The sequence below is a fragment of the Neophocaena asiaeorientalis genome, unplaced genomic scaffold (assembly GCF_003031525.2).
Source record: "Neophocaena asiaeorientalis asiaeorientalis breed wild unplaced genomic scaffold, Neophocaena_asiaeorientalis_V1.1 scaffold251, whole genome shotgun sequence".
Taxonomy (NCBI): Eukaryota; Metazoa; Chordata; class Mammalia; order Artiodactyla; family Phocoenidae; genus Neophocaena; species Neophocaena asiaeorientalis.
This window is the reverse complement of record NW_020173377.1, coordinates 7,999,739-8,014,440: the sequence shown is the minus strand read 5'-3', so window position 1 is coordinate 8,014,440 and position 14,702 is coordinate 7,999,739. Positions and strand designations below refer to the sequence as shown.

At 41.2% G+C, this 14,702-nt stretch overlaps 1 protein-coding gene and 1 pseudogene across 11 annotated transcripts in view; one reads left to right on the top strand and one right to left on the bottom strand.

Moving 5' to 3' along the window:
• FHIT (fragile histidine triad diadenosine triphosphatase) overlaps window positions 1–14,702 on the top strand; it is a 1,420,480-nt gene that overhangs the window by 862,411 nt on the left and 543,367 nt on the right. The window lies entirely within an intron of this gene.
• On the bottom strand, window positions 7,724–8,430 carry LOC112400627 (ferritin heavy chain pseudogene; annotated as a pseudogene).

Genomic DNA, 14,702 nt, shown 5'->3' with positions numbered 1-14,702 from the left:
TGTTTGCTAACACAAAAATATGGAATCAAAAAAAAAAAAAAAAAAAAAAAGTACTGATAAACCTAGTTGCAGGGCAGGAGTAAAGAGGTAGACAGAGAAAATGGACTTGAGGACATGGGGTGGGAGGGCAGAGCTGGGGCAAAGTGAGAGTAGCATCGACATATATACACTACCAAATCTAAAATAGTTGGCTGCTGGGAAGCAGCAGCATACACAGGGAGGTCAGCTCAGTGTTTTGTGATGACCTAGAGGGGTGGGATAGGGGGTATGGGAGGGAGGCTCAAGAGGGAAGGGATTTGGGGACATGTGTATGCATATGGCTGCTTCGCTTTGTTGTACAACAGCAACTAACACAGTACCGTGAAGCAATTATACTCCAATAAAGATCTATTAAAAAATAAACCAGGGGCTTCCCTGGTGGCGCAGTGGTTGAGAGTCTGCCTGCCAATGCAGGGGGCACAGGTTCGTGCCCCGGTCCGGGAGGATCCCACATGCCGCGGAGCAGCTGGGCCCGTGAGCCATGGCCTCTGAGCCTGTGCGTCCAGAGCCTGTGCTCCGCAATGGGAGAGGCCACAGCAGTGAGAGGCCTGCGTACCACAAATAATAATAATAATAATAAAACAACAAAAAAAACCCCAAAACACAACAAAAAAAAGAATCTTGAGATGAGATACCCTCAATTATCTGGGTGGGCCCAGCACAATCAAAGGGTCTTTGTAAGAGGGAGGCAAGAGAGTCAGCGTTAGAAAAAAGGAAATATGACAACAGAGGCAGAGATTGCAGTGATGCTGTTTGAAGAGTGCAGAAGGGGTCACAAACCAAGGAATACAGGCAGCCACTAGAAACTGAAAAAGGCATGGAAATGGATTCTCCCCTTCAAGCCTCCAGAAGGAAGCAGCCCAGTCAACATCTTGCCTTCAGCCCTGTGAAACTGACTTCAGACTTGTGGCCTCCAAAGCTGTAAGAGAATAAATTTGTGTCATTCTAAGCCACGAAGTTTATAGTTAACTTGTTACAGCGCTAATAGGAACTTAATACAGAGATTCATAAACTTATAAAATGTCAGGCAATGAGTACTGTAGTCCAATAGGAGTATCGTTCTGCTGACGAGGAACGTGATGCGCCCCCCATCACATCACATGTTCAGGATGCCAATCATTGTGGTTTTGACCCTTCTGATGGGGTGTGTGTGTTGGGACAAGGCCCCAAGGATAGAGACTTGGGACTTGGGTGGAATTTACTTGATACATTTCACTGCTTCCTGAAGGCTTTTTTTCTTTTTTTTTTTTGGTTTGTTTGTTTGTTTTTGTTTGTTTGTTTTTGCGGTACGAGGGCGTCTCACTGTTGTGGCCTTTCCTGTTGTGGAGCACAGGCTCCGGACGCGCAGGCTCAGCGGCCATGGCTCACGGGCCCAGCCGCTCCGCGGCATGTGGGATCCTCCCGGACTGGGGCACGAACCCATGTCCCCTGCATCGGCAGGCATACTCTCGACCACTGCGCCACCAGGGAAGCCCCAACTAGGTTCTCTTTATGAAGGAACATTTCCCTCTACTCATCCCATACCTTTCTCTTCAACTTTCCCCATAGTTTATTTTTCTGATTTCCATTTCACTCTTGATTCGGTGCTGTTCTTTTCAGAGAAGAAAATCTTCCTTTTAATTTCCAAGGAAAGAGGCAGGCACTCTTTGCTTCTTATTGTGATCTGATAGGGGGGTGATTTTTAGTATGTCTCATGTCCAGAAAATCCTATACTGCTTTGTCGCTGCATTGTGTCATGCTGCGTTGAGCTTTTTTAGGTGGCCGTTATGGAATCTTGGATTAGTAATTCCCAGTACTAATGTTCTGTAGCACCTATGGAGTTTTGACAGTTTCTCCTACGTATTAGCTGTCTCCTTGATGCAGTGATTTGTTAACAGAAAAATAATATCATTATTTTAATATTTTTATTAGCGTTTTTATGAGGTTCCATCCCACGCAAACTGCCTGTTGGTCACTTTGTGGTAGTTAACTATTGCAGTATCCATGAAATTTGGGTTTTTTATGGAATGGGATTCATTGTGAAGAGTAAGCAGTAGAAAAATGTAATGAGAAACAGAGGAATTCTAACAGACCCTCTGATAAAGGGATGGTTTCATCTTGAGAGTTGCTGCATTTCATGTTTATCAAAGATTACAAATGTGAGTCCCAGAGTAAATAGAATCCTCAGAAAAGTTTAGTGATGTATGTATTTGTTACAGGGATTGATTTTCAAAAGTCCTTAACTAGACTTTGTTTGATTGATCCTCATACATACCTATAAGGAAAAAAGTAATTTAAATGGATACAAGTTGTTTGATTATTTTAGAATATAAAGTTGAGTAAAAAATTGAACCTTAAAGTTTTAAGAATATATATTATTCACTTAAAATTGATACATTACTGGAACCATATACTTTGCCTTGAAAATTTATTTTAAGATTCCTGTATGGCTGTGGTTTACAAATTTTATTGTGAATAAGAATCATTTGGAGTCACTTAATGAAACATTGTTTCTTGGGCCTCTTACCTCAGGGATTTTGTTTCAATCAATTAAGAGTGGACTCTAGAATCTCTAGTTTTACCAGTCACTATAGATAATTCAACAATCCTCAGGGTATTCTTCAAGAAACACTGCTATATATACCCCACCAATAAAGAAAATAGTGAGTGTGTGCTATTTAAGAAATTCCTGAAGTCTTTTCAGAAAAATAGTTGTTGGAAACGCCGTTTGCCATATGTAAGATATGCTGTGCTGAGTTACAGAACACTTTAGGAAAAGGCTTAATGTGTTTCTTGCGAGCCTGTAGAGTTTGTTAAGGTTCTGGCTTTCACTCCAATTTGTAGCGTTGCGAGCGGCATCCTTTAGGTTTGGCTGTAATGTGTTTACCTCAGGGGCACGGAAACTGGCAGATATTTCTGTAAGACATACCTACTGAGAAATAGTGCTTGCTGCCAGTACCTTGATCTGCATACATTGAGCACTTAACCGTTTGCATTTTTTGTTTATTCACTTGTCCTAAATGCTTAATGAATGGGTTCCCTAAGGCTTTAATTTCCAGCCAGTCCTAAATTTATTACTAAAGTTTATCAAGCAGTAAACACACTATTGCACTTATACTGTCATGTTTTCATAAAGCATCTTATAAAAGGTGACATCTGGCAAAGAGGCAGATCTATAAAAATCATGTGGGTGGGTATTGTGTCATTTTCTCTTCCATACTCCCAGAAGGAGCAATATTATTTTGACACACACATACATACCCACTGTCAAGTTTCTATTTTTATAGTTAGCTTACTGCACATACCCTTGAGCTATACAAAACCTTTGGGCTAATGCAAAAAGTGACATTTCTGCATATTTATTACAATGCCATTTTAGAGGTTGACTTTGCCTGATAGGATTTTTCCAAGAACAGCGTCATCTTCATGACAGTAGACATTGTTGAGAGCAATACCATTGTGCAGTTAGTCAGGAGAGGTCAAATATGGAAGGACAAATCATAAATAGCTTAATTTAATGCTTGGCATGATTATTTCTCAATATTTGCTAGAAACAGGGACAGAAGAAACTACAACACAACCCTGATGAGCAGATCCCTAAGTCGTCAGAATCTGAACTCATCCTTTGTCAACATACACCCTACCCCAAAGTCCAGAAACCCTACTCCTGGGTTTATACCCCCAAAATGAATGCATTTATCCACCAAAAGGCTGGAGAAGAATGTTCATAACAGCTTTCTTTAGAAAAGCCCAAACTAGAAGCAGCCCAGATGTCCTTCAGTCACCAAATGGATAAATGTAGTAGACTTGTAAAATGGAATACTTCACAGCAGTGAAAGCGTACCACCTACTGTCCCATGCACCGACATTAATGAATCTCAGAGACAGTTGAATGAAAGAAGCTGGCTACTGAAGAGTACCTACTGTGTGATGTACTGTACTGGAAAATTCAAGAACTGACAGAACTGACCAATGGTGATAGAAGTTAGAATAGCGCTTACCTGTGTGTGTGTGTGTGTGTGTGTGTGTGTGTGTGTGTGTGTGTGTGTGTGTGTGTGTGCGCGCGCAGGTCGGGGGTAGTTTATTGAGGGCACTGTCTGGGAAGGGGCAGAGGGAGTCTTCTGGGGTAATGGAAACACAGTGTTTCACTGTCTGGGTCCTGGTTACCTGTGTGTATACATATGCAAAAATGCAGAGTGGCACACTTAAGATTATCCCACCTTACTATATGTTCTGGATACCTATTGCTGTGTAATAAACCATTGAAAAACATAACAGCTGAAAACAGTTTGTTGGTATTATATCTCACAAAGGTGTGGGTCAGGGATTCGCAAAGGGCCGGTGCAAGGATGATTGGCTTATCTCATCCAGTAAAGTCTGGTGCCTCGACTGGGGTGACTCCAATAGCAGAAAGTCAGTTAGGTTCTCCCCTGTGCCTTCTCTCTCCCCGCCCCACGCCCTGGGGCTATCTAAATGGGCTTTCTCGGGACATGTTGACCTCAAGGATGGTCAGACTTCTTACTTTAGAACAGTTCATGACTTTAAGAGCTGGTGTTTTAAGAGAGTAAGTGGAGACACAACAGTTTCTTAAGACCTGGGCAGAGTAAGTTCGGCTGAATTCTCTTGATCAGAGTACTTACCGAGCCCACCAGACTCAAGGAGATAGACCCCCTACCTGTCACTGGAAGGGATGTTAAAGATTTTGCGGCCACGTTTTACAGACGCAATATCTCAATTTACAAGTTTCCTTTAAAAAGTTAAAATCGGTCACATTACTCTCAAAACCTTATTTTCTGTTGGAAGATATTGCAAAATTTAAATCTAGTTCTGAAAAACACAAACAGCAAAAGAGACCCTCCATCTGAAATCACAGTTTCCATCCTATCATACATCTCCTCTCCATTTCTTTTTGAGGTTGAAAATTCTGTGACTTTTTCTTATGTTATTTGAAGTTTCTGGGCTTTGAGTTTTATTTTTGCCAGGCTTGGGTGAACTTAGACTTTTATTTAATCATTTACGGCCTAAAGTTAACTGTCAGATTGAAGTCAGATAAGGCTTCTGATACAACTGAAATCCTTTGCTCCTTTTGATTTATGGATAATGAATTTTCCCTCTTATGGTCATAGTATCATTTTTAAGAAAGAAATCCTATATTTCTTATTAATCAGAGCTATGTTGCCCAACCGGTCTCTTTGTACAAATCCTTATTAAGAGGTGAGCGCAGGGCAGCTGCATTTATGAAGTGAGGTTTTATATGAGATGGACTGGCAATGTTTATTCAAGCTAAATAAAGCCAGCGTGAAAGCAGCACCTTTTAAATTATTTGGCTTCATTTGAACATGCCACTGATGTAGACAGCTTGGGCAAGCAGTGTGTGTACACAAAAAGCTACATTATCAAACATATCGAAAGGTTTCAATGCCAGCGCACCAAACATCTCTAGCAGAGATAATTACTGCACCCGTGCTGGGCATAATTTAGGTCAAAAGAAGCACTTCAGCCAGATCTTTAAACAACATTGTACATCTCGTTTGAAGTTTTTGGGACCATATCTCAATTTTGTGCCAGTATCTTCAAAGTCCATTTTACAGAGTCAAGATTAGAAAACTCTGACTTCATATTCTCTCAGATTTTCTTTTTAATTAATTGCAGAATGCTATCCTTTTGCTCCCTCCCCACAACCCCCATCAAACCAGAAAGAATTTGTGCGGTAATTCCATATCACTGTAATTTCAAGACTCTGCTTTCATTTGTCACTTAAAGAACTTTGCAGTATATAAAGCAGTTAACCCAGCTCCAAAGCCGTATCACTTTGTCAAGAGAGTCGTTTGCACTTTACGTGACAAGCTATTTGTATAAAGTGCCAGCGTTTGCACTAAATATACTGCATGAAATCTAAGTTATAGATGATGGAATCTTGTCTGTAGTGCTTGTCATGTGCTGCTCACTCTTCCCCCCCAAGCCTTCTAACTCCCTCCCCCCAATCGAACGGGACTGTTTTGAAGAGACCCCTGTAATTTTGACAATATTAATGGTGTTGCCTGAGCCACATCAGAAGGCACACAATTCTAGAGTTTGATGAACACATTCGTTTCCTCTCACTGATCTCTGACTCTTGAATACTGTAGACTGCTTAGAGAAATGCTAACGTGCATATTTGTATATGTGTCATGTCTAAAGCATGTTTATGTGTACAAAGAGTATCCACGTGTGGGGCTGTGAGTATAGCAGAAGCATGACCTTAGGAATTGGCTAGGTTCTAATCCATTCCCTCCTGTTCTCAAGCAGTATGACCTTGGACAAAATAAGATGTTTGAACATGTTTGCTTCTCTGTAATTTGGGGGAACTAATCCCAGCCCTCAGGATTCTTGGTGCATTGGTTTTCATCTGTGGCATATCATGAAGACTAGAAGTCCCTACATTCTTAGGACTATCACAGTAAGCACATTTTCTTGGCTGCGAGTCGAGCTGGTTCTCTGTAGAAGGTTTTTTGGGTTTTGTTTCAATCTAAACATTTCCAAGAATTAGTTATTCATATTTAAATTGTTAACAAATGTAAAAAATATATATATATTTGATACCTACTTCATGTAGATATCCTTCACAGTAAACTAGGTCTCTCCTGGGATATAGCGTTTCCACCATGCTCCTCAAAGGTGTCCACAAGCCAGCACCAGTGGCTTATTATCACCCACAGGCCTATGCAAAATACGGATTCTCAGATCCCAGCCCAGACCTTTTGAAATAGAAACTGCATTTCAACCTTTATTTATTTTCACACTAAAGTTAAAGAAGAACTTTTCTAGTAGAGTGATCACTGGTTCTTAAGTTGGAAGACCTAGGTTCTCGTGGAGTTTGTTTTTTTTTTAAAGGTTTTTAACCAGGACCTTCAGTAAGAAATAGATTTAATATCATTACCCAACGAAGAGGAGCATACGTGCTCATAAACACATGTAGTTAAAACAAAGATTGCACCAAACAGTATTTACCCTTGCTGTATGCTGAGCACTCAGACATTTTTTATTTCAACTTAAAATATGCCAGCCATGGCCCCTCAAATTGATTTTATAATCATTCGTAAAGAACTGTTGTTTTACATGACCTTGTGCACTTTTTCCTCCCCAGGCCTTGATTTTCTCAACTGTAAAAGCGTGTATGTTGTATCAATTGATTTCAAATGTCTCTTAGCTTAGACAGCCTGTGTTGCACTTCAAAATGTGAAAATCCACTTCTGGACCACATTTTAAAAGCAGCATGTTTATTGGTTATTGTATGTGTTGTTTTATTGAGAGGGCGGAAGGAGCGCAGACAAACAATGGCTCACAGACCACAGCTTTTGCATAATAAAAGCTCACAGCTCAGAGTGGTAGACGGTGCAGCGTGAACAATTACATGCTGGTCCTAAACGTGTGTCATTATTTAAAACAGACAAAACACACTTTTAAGCTTTTAAAAATGTGTATACTTGGTCAGTGTGTAACTAAAACATAGTGAACTAAATCCTCGTCCTGTCTAATACACAATCAGAATATTTTTTGGGGGGGAGGGAGGTACCAAATTACTTTATTTGAAGGAATGGTACTAAGGAAGGAACTTGTAGATGTTTTGGTACAACTTACAGAAAAGGTAAAGGTAACCCAAACATGCATGCACTGCCTTGACGCAGGGAAGTCACCCTGTGGCTACAGGAAGCCAGCCTAAGGCTTAGCTCTCATTATCACTGTATTCCAGGGTGTGTTTGTCAAAGAGATACTCTGTCATGCCAGATTCGGGGGCCCCCATCTTGGGCAAGTTGGTTATGTGGTCACCCAATTCTTTGACGGATTTCACCTGCTCATTCAGGTCATGAGTCTCAATGAAGTCGCACAAATTGGGGTCATTTTTGTCAGTGGCCAGTTTGTGCAGTTCCAGCAGTGACGGATTCACACTTTTTTTCCAAGCGTAGCGCACGTTCCATTGCATTCAGCCCGTTTTCCCAGTCATCGCGGTCTGGTTTCCTGATATCCTGAAGGAGGATTCGGCCACCCCGTTGGTTCTGCAGCTGATTCATCACTTTCTCAGCATGTTCCCTCTCCTCACGGAGATTGATGAAGAGAGTATTTGGCAGAGTTCTTCAAAGCCACATCATTGCGGTCAAAATAGTACGACACGGACAGGTAGACGTAGGAGGCATATAGCTCCAGGTTGATCTGGTGGTTGACGGCGGCCTCCGAGCGCTGGTGGTAGTGCTGGCGGTAGTGCTGGCGCCCCTGCGAGTGGGACGCGGTCGTCATGGCGGGCGGCCGAGGGGAGGCGGCAGCGGGGACCTTGGGGCGGTCGGAGGGCGCCGTGAGGTGGTGGCGAGGGCTGGTGCTGGGCGGCCGGCCGGAGCGGGGGAAGAGCGTCGGGTTCCGTCCAAATACTGTCGAAGCAGGAAACTGTGGCGACTCTTCGGGAACTCTGCAGTGGAGAAAGCTGACAACATCTTGACCGGTGATGAGAATTGAAAGATCACCAGTGAAGGGCAATCATCGTGTCCCTCCTGATGTGATGCCCTGAGAAGGGCACAGTGTGGCCAGTACAGTTTTGGGGCCAGGAATATGTAACCCGAATCCAATCTCCAGGACACATCAGAGAAACCCCAGTAAGGAATAGTTCTATTTAAAAAAAAAAAGTATGTGGAAGGTACAAGTGGGGATATATTGTGAAATAAAAAAAGTCAAAGAAATGTTTGAGATCAAAGGAGACTACAGAGACAGGGGCCCTAATTGAGAGCCTATACTATATCTTATAATGGACAGGGAGAATGCCATAAGGGACATCACTAGTTAATAGACAAAACTGGGGAAGAAGATGGTGGATTAGATAAAATATGGTACCAATGTTACGTTTACTGAAGCTGGTTGCTGTACTGTGGTGATAAGAGAAATTGTCGTTATTCTTAAATGCACACTGAATGAAACTTATTTTCAAAATAAGGACAGGAAATAAACAGTATGTGTATAGGGAGAAAGTGCAGATGATAAGCAGATGGGGAAAATGTCAACTCAAGATGGATCTGGGGCGTAGATAGGTGTTCCTTGTGCTATTCTGGTTCGTGGAATTTGGGGATACATTTGAAATTAATTCCAAATTAAAATTTTTGAAATTTTCCTTCCTCTCCTCTAATGGTGCCCCTTTGTGTTTCCAGAATGCCTGGAGTGCTTTTGCCTTGGGGCTTGTGCCTTTTTAAAGCCAAGCTGGGCTGAGCTGGAGCCCCCTGTATGCTCTAGTTTCCCGAAACTCTTCGCTTCTTCGGGAGCTGACAGAATAGGCCTGCAGTGCCCACCTCCCGTCTATGCCCTTGTCCCTCAGACCTTTTGGTCTGTCCCTCTTCTGTCACACCTACCCCTGCTTCAGTGCCCCGATACATTACTGATTAGCTGGTGCTGTTAGTCTTTCTCACTTGGCCTTTTGCTGACCTTGACCTCTATCCAATTCTTGGCCCCTTGCCCCAGTTCACTATATTCTCCCACCTTTCAGCACCAATCTCTTGGAGAGAACACTGCTCTCTTTTGATAGTGAAGGAAACCCAGGATCCTCTTTTTAAAAACACTGTAGAACAGGGACTCAGATACCAACAGATGTCTGCACATACCAGGGAGTCCAGAGGCTTCTGATGATAGGTCTTGGGCTCTACTGAAGCCAGAAATCCACAAATACCTTTAAAACATTTTCAAAAAGCAATGGTCTCCCTTTCCTGTGGCAGAGGAATGCTGGAGGAATAAACAAAGGTGGTTCTTGCTTGTCTGCTCTGCCAAGTGCCCACATAGCCAGACAGATTTCAAAGAAGTGGCCCTCTGTAATTGTTAATTATCCTTCACAGCCATGTCCCTGTCCTCAAGAAGGTGCAGTCTTATTGATGAGGTGAGACACTTGAATGTGAAACCGACTAATAGCTTGTGTGATGAACTGCGTTCAGAAAAATTATAGTAAGTAATACATGGCAGGAATTGGAGAAACCAAAAGACCGTTGTGGCTGTGGATGCAACTTGGCTGATGGAAGAAGTTGGAGAGCAACGAGGATGTCTCTCCCAGAATCTCTAGAAAGAGCCTCCTAATGGCTCTGTAGTGGAAGACAAAGCAAGCAGGCAAGGAGCCCGGCTCTGGGGCACAGGATACCAGATGGTTCATTGAAAGTCGGAGCTCAGGGTCTGAGGGGTGAGGGAAGAGGGCTCAACCCTTGGGCTTCAGCCTGCATTTTCACAAAAAGCCTCAATTTAGATTTTAGATATTATTTCCAGAAGAGGAGAGTTACAGAAGTGTTCTAGCTGGAACGCAAAAAGCCCTCTGCCATACCTCTTGACCATTCACCTGCCACGTACTTTGAATTTAAAAAAAGGAAAATCCCACATGCTATGGAGCAACTACACCCATGAGCCACAACTACTGAGCCTGTGTGCCACAACTACTGAAGCCCGTGTGCCCAGAGCCTGTGCTCCACAGCAAGAGAAGCCACCGCAACGAGAAGCACGCACACCGCAACGAAGAGTAGCCCCCGCTCGCCGCAACAAGAGAAAGCCCGCACGCAGCAACGAAGACCCAAAATAAATAAATAAATTCATTAAAAAGACTTTTTTTAAATTTAAAAAGTTCTGTCATTACCTTAGGAATATCTTAATTCTTTTGATTTTATTTTTTCCTGTTCAAAGTTTGCTTTTTTTTTTTTAAGATTGGCATACTTTTTGGACCACTGGTTTGAGATTTCTTCCTTTCTGCTTTTCTCAGTATACCAGGGGCCTCAAAAGCAGAGGTCTTCCATCCTCTCAGGAGCTCTGTCCCTCCCCGCCCATGCCTGTAATAACGTCCTCTCGCCACGCGTCTCCTGCACCTGGCCAGGTGGAGTTCTCCTCTTCCTGCCACCTTCCCCACCCCAAGATTGACAGTTCCAAACCTTCTACTGCAAGCACAGTTGGTACTCAGTTTATTGGTAATTAATGAGTAGTACTTCCTTGGCAGAACATAATGGAACTACAGAGCCATCACTTAGAAAGGGAAACAACTGTCAGTTATCACTCTAATGAATCCCGTTTAAAAGAGGTGATGGCAGCCCTGCTGAGGCACAACCTTCTGTGCATCGAAAGTGGATCCCTTAATAACTCCATTCTGTACTGTGTGTAATTTGCAAAATAACTGCTCTCAAGGCCAAATTGTAAAGTGGCTTCAGCTATGGGTAACAGTGTAATTTTGGAACTAGTCTCAGAACTAGTTATTAACTGTTCACTGTTAATATTTGAATATGAGTAAACAGAAACAATTCTTAATATTAAAAATTTAAATAGTATGGTAGTGGTGGTGACAATTATTGAGATGATCATAGCAGTGATGTTAACAAATGACGTTAATTGAATCATATGTGACAGGCCCTATGCTGAACATTTCACATGCATCATCTCACTTAATTCTCAGAACAATCGAGTGTTAAAAGTCACTTTTCAGAAGGGCAACTTCATGGCTGTTGTGCAAATATAAACACAGTTTAAGATCTTATTCAGCTCATTAATTTAAGAGGGTGAGGGACCTAGTAAGATGTTAAAATTAGTCTAAAAATAATTTGAGATTTTGTGTGTGTGTGTGTGTGTGTGTGTGTGTGTGTGATTTGATAGATTGTTGGGCCAGATACAGAACAGGATAATGTCCTGCTGGTCCATAAGAGCTCACACAAGTTACTGTCTCCCATCAGTTGTAAAATAGCCCTGTAAACAGAAAGTCACACCCAGCAGTGGGAACACTATACTAAAGGAATCCAGTAATCTCGTTTGCCTATTTCCAAGTTTGGAATATTTTTTCTGATACTTGTAAGGCAAATGGTGCTATAATTCGCACATTACAAATGGAGAAACTGAGGCTTTGTGATGTTAAGTAACTTGGCCAAGGTTATATGAGAGGTGGAGTGGTGACTGACTTGAGTCTGACTCCTTACACAGCTGACACTGGTGGTGAAGAGCATGGGCTCAGTAAATGAACAGGTTTGAGTTCAACTCCCAGTGAACTTGGGACAGGTAACTACTGTGCCTTTATTTTTTCAGCCGTGAGGTTGTGTTGCTAATAGTTTTAAGTCACATGGTGTTGTGAGGATATGGTAAGGTGACATGTTAAAGCCTTGTGCATGTTGTACATGACATTGCACTCACTCTGTAAATGTCAGCAGCTGTTGTCATCATCCGTACTGATCATCACGATCGAGCACCACCTGCATGTGTCTTGCAAATAGCAGTGCCCTCACCTTCTCTACCTCGATTGGCCGTGGTTGCCTTAATAGTCTTTGCACATCCAGAGTATGAGCTCCAGGAATCTCCGTCACAGAAAACCAATTCTCCATCACAGTTTTTGTCCAGGATCGTGACCAGATTCAGCTGACCCCAGGAATAGAAAGGTAGTGTAATAGTTGGAAAAGTATCTCTTCCTCCAGGGAACAAAACGACAACAGTGCCATGTGGCTTATAAAAATATTTGCCCCTGCTATTCTATAACCTGTAAACTTTAAGGGTGCATGGATCCATGATAACTGTAGCAGGTATCATTTTAAAAACCTACTCAAAGTAAGTATCAGTGTCATAATACAACACATGCTAGAGTAGATTTTTCTCAATGGCAAAAATCCAAGCATGGCATTCAGTTTTTCCTTCCTGGAACTCATGTTCCCTTGTATCAGTGACAATGGAGTTGAAATGTTTAGGTCTTGTATTGGATATCATCTCACTGTCTTGCTTTGAGCAGATGAGGTGTTGGAGGCATCTCTATCAATCTTGTCTTTTGGAATTAAGGAGTGCCAAATGACAGAAACCAAAGGTTCAATGACAAAATGGTGTGTGCTTGGTGAATTTACCATTTTTTTAAATAAGATTTTTCTGTAGATATTAAGGAGGTTCAAATTTTTTAGGAGGTCATTTACTGGAGACACACTTCTATACTGGCTCCTTACCTCTGAGATTAGAGCCTTACTGAAGTCAGCATATGTATATCTAGTTACTCACATATATCAAAAATTTCTCTTTATGCTCTCATCTTTGTTGCGTGGGGTAGAAGGAAGCGTTCATCTCAAAAATGGGACGTGATTTCTTGATTTGGAATTCTTCAAAAGCACATAAAAATGATTAGCTTTGTCTTCATAGGATTCATGTGTTAGATTTTTGCCTCATCACAGCAGAAATGCAGCATGTCGGTCTTGTTATTGTGATCCTAAGATGAAGGCAGATACTCACGATTAATTCTTGATGATTTTCTTGTTATCATTGATAATACAAACAATATGTCTGTACTATTTGAGAGTCGACAAGCACCAAGTATATTTTTAAACATGCCAAGTTGGTTTGGTACTCCTCCTACGTATTTTCTTAAATTTGTAAAATTGTGAAATATTTGTTTCTTGTATATTTAGAATTATTGCCTTATATGCTCTCTTACCATACTGTGAATGGTCCAAGAGACTCAGTTTAATTTTGCAGGTATATTGTTGTGAGGAATTGTTACAAAGAACTATTCTCAAAGGGTTAAGCAGTTGTTCCTAGTGGAAATAAAGTGGACTGAAAGAGACATTGAAGAGGCTTGCAAATGATATCTTAGTAACTCATATCAGGATCGCCCCAAATCTGTTTTTACAGTTTCCTTCTTGCATGGAAAGACTACAGACGGGTTTATTTTAGCTCAAATTTCTATTCCATATGGCCTTGGCACCCTCAGAGCAAATGTATTTTCTATTTTACTCTTAGTTTTCTCAACCAAAATGAGACTTAAGTCACCAGGGAAATATTGCAGGATGTATTGACTTAGGGGATATATCTTTTCTAATTTTAACTTCTTTAGAAGTTCAGTTGATATAAATATCCTTTAGTGTAGTTTGCCAGGCACTGCGTACTCTAGTTCTAATCAAAAGTCATACCAAGTCAGAAGAGAATCAGGGGTTAGTGAAATTCTTCTCAACAGTTGTGTCCGTTCTACTTCCTAATGGTCATAGGTCCTAAACTTTTCATTTTTAAAACCGCTCATGAAGACATACCATGTTACTAAATGTGGGTTCCTTCAGAATATAGTGGGCGGGGGGGAAGAGAGTAGTGGAATTATGTTTTAATTGTATAGTCATTAACTGACTGAATTTGCTTTTTTCAAAATTTTTACATTAGCCTTCATGACCTTTAAAAACATTGTGAATTAAGGTAGAACATAAGTAATGCAGTCTCATTAACTTTAATAACGTTCAGTAAAAATTCTAAATTTAAAAGACTTTCTTCAAAAAACAGTGTGTAATTGCTAAAGCATTAAATAGAGCATCACAGTTTAAAATTATTAAAAACTACTAAGTATCCATTTAGGATGAGATCTGTTTTATGATTGCAAACACCTCCAAAACAAATCGACAGTCAATTGCAATGCATTTTGCGACGTAAAAGCACCATTAATTACTGTTAATGGTACTTCTCTAATGTATGTAAATACATCATCCGCACCGGAGCTCTTGGCAGTTATTTCTTACTTCTTTCTAGACAGTTTAAAGATCTTAATTTATTAATATTCACAACAAGCAGAAAGATAAACATTGTTCTGAAGCTCTTGATGAATGGCGATTGGAGACATACTATGCTTGTGCTGAGAGTAGATATTAGCTTATTGGCAATAACTCACGGCCCTACATGAAATAGACCCCGAAAGGGAGACCAGGAGTTTA